We start from the raw sequence: 17390 nt of genomic DNA, 5'->3' as shown, positions 1-17390 counted from the left end.
CCCCCACTCATGTCTCCCACCACCCCCACCCCCAGCATCCAGGGGCACCCTCCACCAGGCCCCCACTCATGTCACCCATCACCCCCACCCCCCAGCAGTGCAGGGCACCCTCCATCAGGCCCCCACTCATGTCTCCCACCACCCCCACCCCCCAGCAGTGCAGGGGCAGCCTCCACCAGGCCCCCACTCATGTCTCCCATCACCCTCATCCCCCAGCAGTGCAGGGGCGGCCTCCACCAGGCCCCCACTCATGTCTCCCACCACCCCCACCCCCCAGCAGTGTAGGGGCGGCCTCCACCAGACCCCCACTCATGTCTCCCACCACCCCCACCCCGCAGCATCCAGGGGCACCCTCCACCAGGCCCCCACTCATGTCACCCATCACCCCCACCCCCCAGCAGTGCAGGGCACCCTCCACCAGGCCCCCACTCATGTCTCCCACCACCCCCACCCCCCATCAGTGCAGGGGTAGCCTCCACCAGGCCCCCACTCATGTCTCCCACCACCCCCACCCCCTGCAGTGCGGGGGCAGCCTCCACCAGGCCCCCACTCATGTCTCGCACCACCCCCACCCCCCAGCATCCAGGGACACCCTCCACCAGGCCCCCACACATGTCTCCCACCACCCCCACCCCCCAGCAGTGCAGGGCACCCTCCACCAGGCCCTCACACATGTCCCCCTGCACCCCCATCCCCCAGCATCCAGGGGCACCCTCCACCAGGCCCCCACTCATGTCTCCCACCACCCCCACCACCCAGCATCCAGGGGCACCCTCCACCAGGCCACCACTCATGTCACCCATCACCCCCACCCCCCAGAATCCAAGGGCCCCCTCCACCAGGCCCCAACTCATGTCTCCCACCACCCCCACCCCCCAGCAGTGCAGGGCACCCTCCACCAGGCCCCCACACATTTCCCCTGCACCCCCACCTCGCAGCATCCAGGAGCACCCTCCACCAGGCCCCCACTCATGCCTCCCATCACCCCCACCCCCGCAGCAGTGCAGGGGCACCCTCCACCAGGCCCCCACTCATGTCCAACTCATGTCCCCCAGCACCCCCACCCAACAGCATCCAGGGGCACCCTCCACCAGGCCCCCACTCATGTCTCCCACCACCCCCACCCCCCAGCAGTGCAGGGGCAGCCTCGACCAGACCCCAACTCATGTCTTCCATCACCCATAGGTCTCAACCATTTGTGTTGCAAAGGCGGGTGAAATGACCCGATTTTGTTTTTGGTGGGTGAGACGCCCATTGGAATGAATGGGCGTGCAGGAGGCTTGGCGGGTGAGTCAGCCCTTTACAAGGTGGGTGACACCCGCCAAAAGCGTGTGAGTTGAGAGCTATGCATCACCCCCACACCCCAGCAGTGCAGGGGCACCCTCCACCAGGCCCCCCACACATGTCACCCATCAACCCCACCCCCCAGCATCCAGGGGCACCCTCCACCAGGCCCCCACTCATGTCTCCCACCACCCCCACACCCCAGCAGTGCAGGGGCAGCCTCCACCAGGCCATCACTCATGTCCAACTCATGTCCCCCAGCACCCCTACCCACCAGCATCCAGGGGCACCATCCACCAGGCCCCCACTCATGTCTCCCACCACCCCCACCCCCCAGCATCCAGGGGCACCCTCCACCAGGCCCCACTCATGTCACCCATCACCCCCACCCCCCAGCAGTGCAGGGCACCATCCACCAGGCCCCCACTCATCTCATGTCTCCCACCACCCCCACCCCCCAGCATCCAGGGGCACCCTCCACCAGGCCCCACTCATGTCAACCATCACCCCCACCCCCCAGCAGTGCAGGGCACCCTCCACCAGGCCCCCACACATGTCCCCCTGCACCCCCACCCCCCAGCATCCAGGGGCACCCTCCACCAGGCCCCCACTCATGCCTCCCATCACCCCCACCCCCACCCCCACCCCCCCAGCAGTGCAGGGGCAGCCTCCACCAGGCCCGCACTCATGTCTCCCACCACCCCCACCCCCCAGCAGTGCAGGGTCATCCTCCACCAGGCCCCCACTCATGTCCAACTCATGTCCCCCAGCACCCCCACCCCCCAGCATCCAGGGGCACCCTCCACCAGGCCCCCACTCATGTCTCCCACCACCCCCACCCCCCAGCATCCAGGGGCACCCTCCACCAGGCCACCACTCATGTCACCCATCACCCCCACCCCCCAGCACCCAAGGGCACCTTCCACCAGGCACCCACTCATGTCTCCCACCACCCCCACCCCCCAGCAGTGCAGGGCACCCTCCACCAGGCCCCCACACATGTCCCCCTGCACCCCCACCCCCCAGCAGTGCAGGGGCACCCTCCACCAGGCCCCCACTCATGTCCCCCTGCACCCTCACCCCCCAGCATCCAGGGGCACCCTCCACCAGGCCCCCACTCATGTCTCCCACCACCCCCACCCCCAGCATCCAGGGGCACCCTCCACCAGGCCCCCACTCATGTCACCCATCACCCCCACCCCCCAGCAGTGCAGGGCACCCTCCATCAGGCCCCCACTCATGTCTCCCACCACCCCCACCCCCCAGCAGTGCAGGGGCAGCCTCCACCAGGCCCCCACTCATGTCTCCCATCACCCTCATCCCCCAGCAGTGCAGGGGCGGCCTCCACCAGGCCCCCACTCATGTCTCCCACCACCCCCACCCCCCAGCAGTGTAGGGGCGGCCTCCACCAGACCCCCACTCATGTCTCCCACCACCCCCACCCCGCAGCATCCAGGGGCACCCTCCACCAGGCCCCCACTCATGTCACCCATCACCCCCACCCCCCAGCAGTGCAGGGCACCCTCCACCAGGCCCCCACTCATGTCTCCCACCACCCCCACCCCCCATCAGTGCAGGGGTAGCCTCCACCAGGCCCCCACTCATGTCTCCCACCACCCCCACCCCCTGCAGTGCGGGGGCAGCCTCCACCAGGCCCCCACTCATGTCTCGCACCACCCCCACCCCCCAGCATCCAGGGACACCCTCCACCAGGCCCCCACACATGTCTCCCACCACCCCCACCCCCCAGCAGTGCAGGGCACCCTCCACCAGGCCCTCACACATGTCCCCCTGCACCCCCATCCCCCAGCATCCAGGGGCACCCTCCACCAGGCCCCCACTCATGTCTCCCACCACCCCCACCACCCAGCATCCAGGGGCACCCTCCACCAGGCCACCACTCATGTCACCCATCACCCCCACCCCCCAGAATCCAAGGGCCCCCTCCACCAGGCCCCAACTCATGTCTCCCACCACCCCCACCCCCCAGCAGTGCAGGGCACCCTCCACCAGGCCCCCACACATTTCCCCTGCACCCCCACCTCGCAGCATCCAGGAGCACCCTCCACCAGGCCCCCACTCATGCCTCCCATCACCCCCACCCCCGCAGCAGTGCAGGGGCACCCTCCACCAGGCCCCACTCATGTCACCCATCACCCCCACCCCCCAGCAGTGCAGGGCACTCTCCACAAGGCCCCCACTCATGTCTCCCACCACCCCCACCCCCCAGCAGTGCAGGGGCAGCCTCCAGCAGGCCCCCACTCATGTCTCCCATCACCCTCACCCCCCAGCAGTGCAGGGGCAGCCTCCACCAGGCCCCCAAACATGTCTCCCACCACCCCCACACCCCAGCAGTGCAGGGGCAGCCTCCACCAGGCCCCACTCATGTCTCCCACCACCCCCACCCCCCAGCATCCAGGGACACCCTCCACCAGGCCCACACACATGTCTCCCACCACCCCCACCCCCCAGCAGTGCAGGGCTCCCTCCACCAGTCCCCCACACATGTCCCCCTGCACCCCCACCCCCCAGCATCCAGGGGCACCCTCCACCAGGCCCCCACTCATGTCTCCCACCACCCCCACCCCCAGCATCCAGGGGCACCCTCCACCAGGCCACCACTCATGTCACCCATCACCCCCACCCCCCAGAATCCAAGGGCACCCTCCACCAGGCCCCAACTCATGTCTCCCACCACCCCCACTCCCCAGCAGTGCAGGGCACCCTCCACCAGGCCCCCACACATGTCCCCCTGCACCCCCACCCCCCAGCATCCAGGGGCACCCTCCACCAGGCCCCCACTCATGCCTCCCATCACCCCCACCCCCCCAGCAGTGCAGGGGCAGCCTCCACCAGGCCCGCACTCATGTTTCCCACCACCCCCACCCCCCAGCAGTGCAGGGGCAGCCTCCACCAGGCCCCCACTCATGTCCAACTCATGTCCCCCAGCACCCCCACCCCCCAGCATCCAGGGGCACCCTCCACCAGGCCCCCACTCATGTCTCCCACCACCCCCACCCCCCAGCATCCAGGGGCACCCTCCACCAGGCCACCACTCATGTCACACATCACCCCCACCCCCCAGCATCCAAGGGCACCTTCCATCAGACACCCACTCATGTCTCCCACCACCCCCACCCCCCCGAAGTGCAGGGCACCCTCCACCAGGCCCCCACACATGTCCCCCTGCACCCCCACCCCCCAGCAGTGCAGGGGCACCCTCCACCAGGCCCCCACTCATGTCCCCCTGCACCCTCACCCCCCAGCATCCAGGGGCACCCTCCACCAGGCCCCCACTCATGTCTCCCACCACCCCCACCCCCCAGCATCCAGGGGCACCCTCCACCAGGCCCCCACTCATGTCACCCATCACCCCCACCCCCCAGCAGTGCAGGGCACCCTCCACCAGGCCCCCACTCATGTCCCCCACCACCCCCACCCCCCGGCAGTGCAGGGGCAGCCTCCACCAGGCCCCCACTCATGTCTCCCATCACCCTCACCCCCCAGCAGTGCAGGGGCAGCCTCCACCAGGCCCCCACTCATGTCTCCCACCACCCCCACCTCCCAGCAGTGTAGGGGCAGCCTCCACCAGGCCCCCACTCATGTCTCCCACCACCCCCACCCCCCAGCATCCAGGGGCACCCTCCACCAGGCCCCCACTCATGTCACCCATCACCCCCACCCCCCAGCAGTGCAGGGCACTCTCCACAAGGCCCCCACTCATGTCTCCCACCACCCCCACCCCCCAGCAGTGCAGGGGCAGCCTCCAGCAGGCCCCCACTCATGTCTCCCATCACCCTCACCCCCCAGCAGTGCAGGGGCAGCCTCCACCAGGCCCCCAAACATGTCTCCCACCACCCCCACCCCCCAGCAGTGCAGGGGCAGCCTCCACCAGGCCCCACTCATGTCTCCCACCACCCCCACCCCCCAGCATCCAGGGACACCCTCCACCAGGCCCACACACATGTCTCCCACCACCCTCACCCCCCAGCAGTGCAGGGCTCCCTCCACCAGTCCCCCACACATGTCCCCCTGCACCCCCACCCCACAGCATCCAGGGGCACCCTCCACCAGGCCCCCACTCATGTCTCCCACCACCCCCACCCCCAGCATCCAGTGGCACCCTCCACCAGGCCACCACTCATGTCACCCATCACCCCCACCCCCCAGAATCCAAGGGCACCCTCCACCAGGCCCCAACTCATGTCTCCCACCACCCCCATTCCCCAGCAGTGCAGGGCACCCTCCACCAGGCCCCCACACATGTCCCCCTGCACCCCCACCCCCCAGCATCCAGGGGCACCCTCCACCAGGCCCCCACTCATGCCTCCCATCACCCCCACCCCCCAGCAGTGCAGGGGCAGCCTCCACCAGGCCCGCACTCATGTCTGCCACCACCCCCACCCCCCAGCAGTGCAGGGGCAGCCTCCACCAGGCCCCCACTCATGTCCAACTCATGTCCCCCAGCACCCCCACCCCCCAGCATCCAGGGGCACCCTCCACCAGGCCCCCACTCATGTCTCCCACCACCCCCACCCCCCAGCATCCAGGGGCACCCTCCACCAGGCCACCACTCATGTCACACATCACCCCCACCCCCCAGCATCCAAGGGCACCTTCCATCAGGCACCCACTCATGTCTCCCACCACCCCCACCCCCCCGAAGTGCAGGGCACCCTCCACCAGGCCCCCACACATGTCCCCCTGCACCCCCACCCCCCAGCAGTGCAGGGGCACCCTCCACCAGGCCCCCACTCATGTCCCCCTGCACCCTCACCCCCCAGCATCCAGGGGCACCCTCCACCAGGCCCCCACTCATGTCTCCCACCACCCCCACCCCCCAGCATCCAGGGGCACCCTCCACCAGGCCCCCACTCATGTCACCCATCACCCCCACCCCCCAGCAGTGCAGGGCACCCTCCACCAGGCCCCCACTCATGTCCCCCACCACCCCCACCCCCCGGCAGTGCAGGGGCAGCCTCCACCAGGCCCCCACTCATGTCTCCCATCACCCTCACCCCCCAGCAGTGCAGGGGCAGCCTCCACCAGGCCCCCACTCATGTCTCCCACCACCCCCACCCCCCAGCAGTGTAGGGGCAGCCTCCACCAGGCCCCCACTCATGTCTCCCACCACCCCCACCCCCCAGCATCCAGGGGCACCCTCCACCAGGCCCCCACTCATGTCACCCATCACCCCCACCCCCCAGCAGTGCAGGGCACTCTCCACAAGGCCCCCACTCATGTCTCCCACCACCCCCACCCCCCAGCAGTGCAGGGGCAGCCTCCAGCAGGCCCCCACTCATGTCTCCCATCACCCTCACCCCCCAGCAGTGCAGGGGCAGACTCCACCAGGCCCCCAAACATGTCTCCCACCACCCCCACCCCCCAGCAGTGCAGGGGCAGCCTCCACCAGGCCCCACTCATGTCTCCCACCACCCCCACCCCCCAGCATCCAGGGACACCCTCCACCAGGCCCACACACATGTCTCCCACCACCCTCACCCCCCAGCAGTGCAGGGCTCCCTCCACCAGTCCCCCACACATGTCCCCCTGCACCCCCACCCCACAGCATCCAGGGGCACCCTCCACCAGGCCCCCACTCATGTCTCCCACCACCCCCACCCCCAGCATCCAGTGGCACCCTCCACCAGGCCACCACTCATGTCACCCATCACCCCCACCCCCCAGAATCCAAGGGCACCCTCCACCAGGCCCCAACTCATGTCTCCCACCACCCCCATTCCCCAGCAGTGCAGGGCACCCTCCACCAGGCCCCCACACATGTCCCCCTGCACCCCCACCCCCCAGCATCCAGGGGCACCCTCCACCAGGCCCCCACTCATGCCTCCCATCACCCCCACCCCCCAGCAGTGCAGGGGCAGCCTCCACCAGGCCCGCACTCATGTCTGCCACCACCCCCACCCCCCAGCAGTGCAGGGGCAGCCTCCACCAGGCCCCCACTCATGTCCAACTCATGTCCCCCAGCACCCCCACCCCCCAGCATCCAGGGGCACCCTCCACCAGGCCCCCACTCATGTCTCCCACCACCCCCACCCCCCAGCATCCAGGGGCACCCTCCACCAGGCCACCACTCATGTCACCCATCACCCCCACCCCCCAGCATCCAAGGGCACCTTCCATCAGGCACCCACTCATGTCTCCCACCACCCCCACCCCCCCGAAGTGCAGGGCACCCTCCACCAGGCCCCCACACATGTCCCCCTGCACCCCCACCCCCCAGCAGTGCAGGGGCACCCTCCACCAGGCCCCCACTCATGTCCCCCTGCACCCTCACCCCCCAGCATCCAGGGGCACCCTCCACCAGGCCCCCACTCATGTCTCCCACCACCCCCACCCCCCAGCATCCAGGGGCACCCTCCACCAGGCCCCCACTCATGTCACCCATCACCCCCACCCCCCAGCAGTGCAGGGCACCCTCCACCAGGCCCCCACTCATGTCTCCCACCACCCCCACCCCTCAGCAGTGCAGGGGCAGCCTCCACCAGGCCCCCACTCATGTCTACCATCACCCTCACCCCCCAGCAGTGCAGGGGCAGACTCCACCAGGCCCCCACTCATGTCTCCCACCACCCCCACCCCCCAGCAGTGCGGGGGCAGCCTCCACCAGGCCCCCACTCATGTCTCCCACCACCCCCACCCCCCAGCATCCAGGGACACCCTCCACCAGGCCGCCACACATGTCTCCCACCACCCCCACCCCCCAGCAGTGCAGGGCACCCTCTACCAGGCCCTCACACATGTCCCCCTGCACCCCCATCCCCCAGCATCCAGGGGCACCCTCCACCAGGTCCCCACTCATGTCTCCCACCACCCCCACACCCCAGCATCCAGGGGCACCCTCCACCAGGCCACCACTCATGTCACCCATCATCCCCACCCCCCAGAATCCAAGGGCACCCTCCACCAGGCCCCAACTCATGTCTCCCACCACCCCCACCCCCCAGCAGTGCAGGGCACCCTCCACCAGGCCCCCACACATGTCCCCCTGCACCCCCACCCCGCAGCATCCAGGGGCACCCTCCACCAGGCACCCACTCATGCCTCCCATCACCCCCACCCCCCCAGCAGTGCAGGGGCAGCCTCCACCAGGCCCCCACTCATGTCTCCCACCACTCAGCAGTGCAGGGCACCCTCCACCAGGCCCCCACACATGTCCTCCTGCACCCCTACCCCCCAGCATCCAGAGGCACTTTCCACCAGGCCCGCACTCATGTCTCCCACCACCCCCACCCCCCAGCAGTGCAGGGGCAGCCTCCACCAGGCCCCCACTCATGTCCAACTCATGTCCCCCAGCACCCCCACCCCCCAGCAACCAGGGGCACCCTCCACCAGGCCCCCACTCATGTCTCCCACCACCCCCATGCCCCAGCATCCAGGGGCACCCTCCACCAGGCCACCACTCATGTCACCCATCACCCCCACCCCCCAGCATTCAAGGGCACCCTCCACCAGGCCCCCACTCATGTCTCCCACCACCCCCACCCCCCAGCAGTGCAGGGCACCCTCCACCAGGCCCCCACACATGCCTCCCATCACCCCCACCCCCCCAGCAGTGCAGGGGCAGCCTCCACCAGGCCCCCACTCATGTCTCCCACCACTCCCACCCCCCAGCAGTGCAGGGCACCCTCCACCAGGCCCCCACACATGTCCTCCTGCACCCCTACCCCCCAGCATCCAGAGGCACCTTCCACCAGGCCCGCACTCATGTCTCCCACCACCCCTACCCCCCAGCAGTGCAGGGTCAGCCTCCACCAGGCCCCCACTCATGTCCAACTCATGTCCCCCAGCACCCCCACCCCCCAGCAACCAGGGGCACCCTCCACCAGGCCCCCACTCATGTCTCCCACCACCCCCACGCCCCAGCATCCAGGGGCACCCTCCACCAGGCCACCACTCATGTCACCCATCACCCCCACCCCCCAGCATTCAAGGGCACCCTCCACCAGGCCCCACTCATGTCTCCCACCACCCCCACCCCCCAGCAGTGCAGGGCACCCTCCACCAGGCCCCCACACATGTCCCCCTGCACCCTCACCCCCCAGCAGTGCAGGGGCACCCTCCACCAGGCCCCCACTCATGTCCCCCTGCACCCTCACCCCCCAGCATCCAGGGACTCCCTCCACCAGTCCCCACTCATGTCTCCCACCACCCCCACCCCCCAGCATCCAGGGGCACCCTCCACCAGGCCCCCACTCATGTCACCCATCACCCCCACCCCCCAGCAGTGCAGGGCACCCTCCACCAGGCCCCCACTCATGTCTCCCACCACCCCCACCCCCCAGCAGTGCAGGGGCAGCCTCCACCAGGCCCCCACTCATGTCTCCCATCACCCTCACCCCCCAGAAGTGCAGGGGCAGCCTCCACCAGGCCCCCACTTATGTCTCCCACCACCCCCACCCCCCAGCAGTGTAGGGGCATCCTCCACCAGGCCCCCACTCATGTGTCCCACCAACCCCCACCCCCCAGCAGTGCAGGGGCAGCCTCCACCAGGCCCCCACTCATGTCCAACTCATGTCCCCCAGCACCCCCACCCAACAGCATCCAGGGGCACCCTCCACCAGGCCCCCACTCATGTCTCCCACCACCCCCACCCCCCAGCAGTGCAGGGGCAGCCTCCACCAGACCCCCACTCATGTCTTCCATCACCCATAGCTCTCAACCATTTGTGTTGCAAAGGCGGGTGAAATCACCCGATTTTGTTTTTGGTGGGTGAGACGCCCATTGGAATGAATGGGCGTGCAGGAGGCTTGGCGGGTGAGTCAGCCCTTTACAAGGCAGGTGAAACCCGCCAAAAGCGTGTGAGTTGAGAGCTATGCATCACCCCCACCCCCCAGCAGTGCAGGGGCAGCCTCCACCAGGCCCCCACTCATGTCTCCCACCACCCCCACACCCCAGCATCCAGGGGCACCCTCCACCAGGCCCCCACTCATGTCACCCATCAACCCCACCCCCCAGCATCCAGGGGCACCCTCCACCAGGCCCCCACTCATGTCTCCCACCACCCCCACACCCCAGCAGTGCAGGGGCAGCCTCCACCAGGCCCCCACTCATGTCTCCCACCACTCCCACCCCCCAGCAGTGCAGGGCACCCTCCACCAGGCCGAAACACATGTCTTCCTGCACCCCTACCCCCCAGCATCCAGAGGCACCTTCCACCAGGCCCGCACTCATGTCTCCCACCACCCCCACCCCCCAGCAGTGCAGGGGCAGCCTCCACCAGGCCCCCACTCATGTCTCCCACCACTCCCACCCCCCAGCAGTGCAGGGCACCCTCCACCAGGCCCCAACACATGTCCTCCTGCACCCCTACCCCCCAGCATCCAGAGGCACCTTCCACCAGGCCCGCACTCATGTCTCCCACCACCCGCACCCCCCAGCATCCAGGGACACCCTCCACCAGGCCCCCACACATGTCTCCCACCACCCCCACCCCCCAGCATCCAGGGGCACCCTCCACCAGGCCCCCACTCATGTCTCCCACCACCCCCACCCCCCAGCATCCAGGGGCACCCTCCACCAGGCCACCACTCATGTCACCCATCACCCCCACCCCCCAGAATCCAAGGGCACCCTCCACCAGGCCCCAACTCATGTCTCCCACCACCCCCACCCCCCAGCAGTGCAGGGCATCCTCCACCAGGCCCCCACACATGTCCCCCTGCACCCCCACCCCGCAGCATCCAGGGGCACCCTCCACCAGGCACCCACTCATGCCTCCCATCACCCCCACCCCCCCAGCAGTGCAGGGGCAGCCTCCACCAGGCCCCCACTCATGTCTCCCACCACTCCCACCCCCCAGCAGTGCAGGGCACCCTCCACCAGGCCCCCACACATGTCCTCCTGCACCCCTACCCCCCAGCATCCAGAGGCACCTTCCACCTGGCCCGCACTCATGTCTCCCACCCCCCCCCACCCCCCAGCAGTGCAGGGGCAGCCTCCACCAGGCCCCCACTCATGTCCAACTCATGTCCCCCAGCACCCCCACCCCCCAGCAACCAGGGGCACCCTCCACCAGGCCCCCACTCATGTCTCCCACCACCCCCACGCCCCTGCATCCAGGGGCACCCTCCACCAGGCCACCACTCATGTCACCCATCACCCCCACCCCCGAGCATTCAAGGGCACCCTCCACCAGGCCCCCACTCATGTCTCCCACCACCCCCACCCCCCAGCAGTGCAGGGCACCCTCCACCAGGCCCCCACACATGTCCCCCTGCACCCTCACCCCCCAGCAGTGCAGGGGCACCCTCCACCAGGCCCCCACTCATGTCCCCCTGCACCCTCACCCCCCAGCATCCAGGGGCTCCCTCCACCAGGCCCCCACTCATGTCTCCCACCACCCCCACCCCCCAGCATCCAGGGGCACCCTCCACCAGGCCCCCACTCATGTCACCCATCACCCCCACCCCCCAGCAGTGCAGGGCACCCTCCACCAGGCCCCCACTCATGTCTCCCACCACCCCCACCCCCCAGCAGTGCAGGGGCAGCCTCCACCAGGCCCCCACTCATGTCTCCCACCACCCCCACCCCCCAGCAGTGTAGGGGCATCCTCCGCCAGGCCCCCACTCATGTCTCCCACCACCCCCACCCCCCAGCAGTGCAGGGCACCCTCCACCAGGCCCCCACTCATGTCTCCCACCACCCTCACCCCCCAGAAGTGCAGGGGCAGCCTCCACCAGGCCCCCACTTATGTCTCCCACCACCCCCACCCCCCAGCAGTGTAGGGGCATCCTCCACCAGGCCCCCACTCATGTCTCCCACCACCCCCACCCCCCAGCAGTGCAGGGGCAGCCTCCACCAGGCTCCCACTCATGTCCAACTCATGTCCCCCAGCACCCCCACCCAACAGCATCCAGGGGCACCCTCCACCAGGCCCCCACTCATGTCTCCCACCACCCCCACCCCCCAGCAGTGCAGGGGCAGCCTCCACCAGACCCCCACTCATGTCTTCCATCACCCATAGCTCTCAACCATTTGTGTTGCAAAGGCGGGTGAAATCACCCGATTTTGTTTTTGGCGGGTGAGACGCCCATTGGAATGAATGGGCGTGCAGGAGGCTTGGCGGGTGAGTCAGCCCTTTACAAGGCGGGTGAAACCCGCCAAAAGCATGTGAGTTGAGAGCTATGCATCACCCCCACCCCCCAGCAGTGCAGGGGCAGCCTCCACCAGGCCCCCACTCATGTCTCCCACCACCCCCACACCCCAGCATCCAGGGGCACCCTCCACCAGGCCCCCACTCATGTCACCCATCAACCCCACCCCCCAGCATCCAGGGGCACCCTCCACCAGGCCCCCACTCATGTCTCCCACCACCCCCACACCCCAGCAGTGCAGGGGCAGCCTCCACCAGGCCCCCACTCATGTCTCCCACCACTCCCACCCCCCAGCAGTGCAGGGCACCCTCCACCAGGCCGCAACACATGTCTTCCTGCACCCCTACCCCCCAGCATCCAGAGGCACATTCCACCAGGCCCGCACTCATGTCTCCCACCACCCCCACCCCCCAGCAGTGCAGGGGCAGCCTCCACCAGGCCCCCACTCATGTCTCCCACCACTCCCACCCCCCAGCAGTGCAGGGCACCCTCCACCAGGCCCCAACACATGTCCTCCTGCACCCCTACCCCCCAGCATCCAGAGGCACCTTCCACCAGGCCCGCACTCATGTCACCCATCACCCCCACCCCCCAGAATCCAAGGGCACCCTCCACCAGGTCCCAACTCATGTCTCCCACCACCCCCACCCCCCAGCAGTGCAGGGCATCCTCCACCAGGCCCCCACACATGTCCCCCTGCACCCTCACCCCGCAGCATCCAGGGGCACCCTCCACCAGGCCCCCACTCATGTCTCCCACCACCCCCACCCCCCAGCATCCAGGGGCACCCTCCACCAGGCCACCACTCATGTCACCCCATCACCCCCACCCCCCAGAATCCAAGGGCACCCTCCACCAGGCCCCAACTCATGTCTCCCACCCCCCCACCCCCCAGCAGTGCAGGGCATCCTCCACCAGGCCCCCACACATGTCCCCCTGCACCCCCACCCCGCAGCATCCAGGGGCACCCTCCACCAGGCACCCACTCATGCCTCCCATCACCCCCACCCCCCAGCAGTGCAGGGGCAGCTTCCACCAGGCCCCCACTCATGTCTCCCACCACTCCAACCCCCCAGCAGTGCAGGGCACCCTCCACCAGGCCCCCACACATGTCCTCCTGCACCCCTACCCCCCAGCATCCAGAGGCACCTTCCACCAGGCCCGCACTCATGTCTCCCCACCACCCCCACCCCCCAGCAGTGCAGGGGCAGCCTCCACCAGGCCCCCACTCATGTCCAACTCATGTCCCCCAGCACCCCCACCCCCCAGCAACCAGGGGCACCCTCCACCAGGCCCCCACTCATGTCTCCCACCACCCCCACGCCCCAGCATCCAGGGGCACCCTCCACCAGGCCACCACCTCATGTCACCATCACCCCCCAGCATTCAAGGGCACCCTCCACCAGTCCCCCACTCATGTCTCCCTGCACCCCCACCCCCAGCAGTGCAGGGAACCCTCACAGGCCCCCACACATGTCCCCCTGCACCCTCACCCCCCAGCAGTGCAGGGGCACCCTCCACCAGGCCCCCACTCATGTCCCCCTGCACCCTCACCCCCCAGCATCCAGGGGCACCCTCCACCAGGCCCCACTCATGTCTCCCACCACCCCCACCCCCCAGCATCCAGGGCACCCTCACCAGGCCCCCACTCATGTCACCCATCACCCCCACCCGCCAGCAGTGCAGGGCACCCTCCACCAGGCCCCCACTCATGGTCTCCCACCACCCCCACCCCCCCAGCAGTGCAGGGGCAGCCTCCACCAGGCCCCCACTCATGTCTCCCATCACCCTCACCCCCCAGCAGTGCAGGGGCAGCCTCCACCAGGCCCCCCACTCATGTCTCCCACCACCCCCACCCCCCAGCAGTGTAGGGGCATCCTCCACCAGGCCCCCACTCATGTCTCCCACCACCCCCACCCCCCAGCAGTGCAGGGGCAGCCTCCACCAGGCCCCCACTCATGTCCAACTCATGTCCAACTCATGTCCCCCAGCACCCCCACCCAACAGCATCCAGGGGCACCCTCCACCAGGCCCCCACTCATGTCTCCCACCACCCCCACCCCCCAGCAGTGCAGGGGCAGCCTCCACCAGACCCCCACTCATGTCTTCCATCACCCATAGCTTTCAACCATTTGTGTTGCAAAGGCGGGTGAAATCACCCGATTTTGTTTTTGGCGGGTGAGACGCCCATTGGAATGAATGGGCGTGCAGGAGGCTTGGCGGGTGAGTCAGCCCTTTACAAGGCGGGTAACACCCGCCAAAAGCGTGTGAGTTGAGAGCTATGCATCACCCCCACCCCCCAGCAGTTCAGGGGCAGCCTCCACCAGGCCCCCACTCATGTCTCCCACCACCCCCACACCCCAGCATCCAGGGGCACCCTCCACCAGGCCCCCACTCATGTCACCCATCAACCCCACCCCCCAGCATCCAGGGGCACCCTCCACCAGGCCCCCACTCATGTCTCCCACCACCCCCACACCCCAGCAGTGCAGGGGCAGCCTCCACCAGGCCCCCACTCATGTCTCCCACCACTCCCACCCCCCAGCAGTGCAGGGCACCCTCCACCAGGCCCCCACACATGTCCTCCTGCACCCCTACCCACCAGCATCCAGAGGCACCTTCCACCAGGCCCGCACTCATGTCTCCCACCACCCCCACCCCCCAGCAGTGCAGGGGCAGCCTCCACCAGGCCCCCACTCATGTCCAACTCATGTCCCCCAGCACCCCCACCCCCAGCATCCAGGGGCACCCTCCACCAGGCCCCCACTCATGTCTCCCACCACCCCCACCCCCCAGCATTCAAGGGCACCCTCCACCAGGCCCCCACTCATGTCTCCCACCACCCCCACCCCCCAGCAGTGCAGGGCACCCTCCACCAGGCCCCCACACATGTCCCCCTGCACCCTCACCCCCCAGCAGTGCAGGGGCACCCTCCACCAGGCCCCCACTCATGTCCCCCTGCACCCTCACCCCCCAGCATCCAGGGGCCCCCTCCACCAGGCCCCCACTCATGTCTCCCACCACCCCCACCCCCCAGCATCCAGGGGCACCCTCCACCAAGGCCCCCACTCATGTCACCCATCACCCCCACCCCCCAGCAGTGCAGGGCACCCTCCACCAGGCCCCCACTCATGTCTCCCACCACCCCCACCCCCCAGCAGTGCAGGGGCAGCCTCCACCAGGCCCCCACTCATGTCTCCCATCACCCTCACCCCCCAGCCGTGGCAGGGGCAGCCTCCACCAGGCCCCCACTCATGTCTCCCACCATCCCCACCCCCCAGCAGTGTAGGGGCATCCTCCACCAGGCCCCCAGTCATGTCTCCCACCACCCCCACCCCCCAGCAGTGCAGGGGCAGCCTCCACCAGGCCCTCACTCATGTCCAACTCATGTCCCCCAGCACACCACCCAACAGCATCCAGGGGCACCCTCCACCAGGCCCCCACTCATGTCTCCCACCACCCCCACCCCCCAGCAGTGCAGGGGCAGCCTCCACCAGACCCCCACTCATGTCTTCCATCACCCATAGCTCTCAACCATTTGTGTTGCAAAGGCGGGTGAAATCACCCGATTTTGGTTTTTGGCGGGTGAGACGCCCATTGGAATGAATGGGCGTGCAGGAGGCTTGGCGGGTGAGTCAGCCCTTTACAAGGCGGGTGACACCCGCCAAAAGCGTGTGAGTTGAGAGCTATGCATCACCCCCACCCCCCAGCAGTGCAGGGGCAGCCTCCACCAGGCCCACACTCATGTCTCCCACCACCCCCACCCCCCAGCATCCAGGGGCACCCTCCACCAGGCCCCCACTCATGTCACCCATCAACCCCACCCCCCAGCATTCCAGGGGCACCCTCCACCAGGCCCCCACTCATGTCTCCCACCACCCCCACACCCCAGCAGTGCAGGGGCAGCCTCCACCAGGCCATCACTCATGTCCAACTCATGTCCCCCAGCACCCCACCCACCAGCATCCAGGGGCACCATCCACCAGGCCCCCACTCATGTCTCCCACCACCCCCACCCCCCAGCAGTGCCGGGGAAGCCTCCAGCAGGCCCCCACTCATGTCCCCCATCACCCTCACCCCCCAGCAGTGCAGGGGCAGCCTCCACCAGGCCCCCACTCATGTCTCCCACCACCCGCACTCCCCAGCAGTGCAGGGGCAGCCTCCACCAGGCCCCACTCATGTCTCCCACCACCCCCACCCCCCAGCATCCAGGGACACCCTCCACCAGGCCCCCACACCTGTCTCCCACCACCCCCCACCCCCCAATGCAGGGGCTCCCTCCACCAGTCCCCCACACATGTCCCCCTGCACGCCCACCCCCCAGCATCCAGGGGCACCCTCCACCAGACCCCCACTCATGTCTCCCACCACCCCCACCCCCAGCATCCAGGGGCACCCTCCACCAGGCCACCACTCATGTCACCCATCACCCCCACCCCCCAGAATCCAAGGGCACCCTCCACCAGGCCCCAACTCATGTCTCCCACCACCCCCACCCCCCAGCAGTGCAGGGCACCCTCCACCAGGCCCCCACACATGTCCCGCTGCACCCCCACCCCCCAGCATCCAGGGGACCCTCCACCAGGCCCCCACTCATGCCTCCCCATCACCCCCACCCCCCCAGCAGTGGAGGGGGCAGCCTCCACCAGGCCCGCACTCATGTCTCCCACCACCCCCACCCCCCAGCAGTGCAGGGGCAGCCTCCACCAGGCCCCCACTCATGTCCAACTCATGTCCCCCAGCACCCCCACCCCCCAGCATCCAGGGGCACCCTCCACCAGGCCCCACTCATGTCTCCCACCACCCCCACCCCCCAGCATCCAGGGGCACCCTCCACCAGGCCACCACTCATGTCACCCATCACCCAAGGGGCACCTTCCACCAGGCACCCACTCATGTCTCCCACCACCCCCACCCCCAGCAGTGCAGGGCACCCTCCACCAGGCCCCCACACATGTCCCCCTGCACCCCCACCCCCAGCAGTGCAGGGGC

Source organism: Ambystoma mexicanum, chromosome 4p (assembly GCF_040938575.1).
Source record: "Ambystoma mexicanum isolate Mex_15411 chromosome 4p, UKY_AmexF1_1, whole genome shotgun sequence".
Classification (NCBI taxonomy): Eukaryota; Metazoa; Chordata; class Amphibia; order Caudata; family Ambystomatidae; genus Ambystoma; species Ambystoma mexicanum.
Note: the sequence above shows the minus strand (reverse complement) of the source record.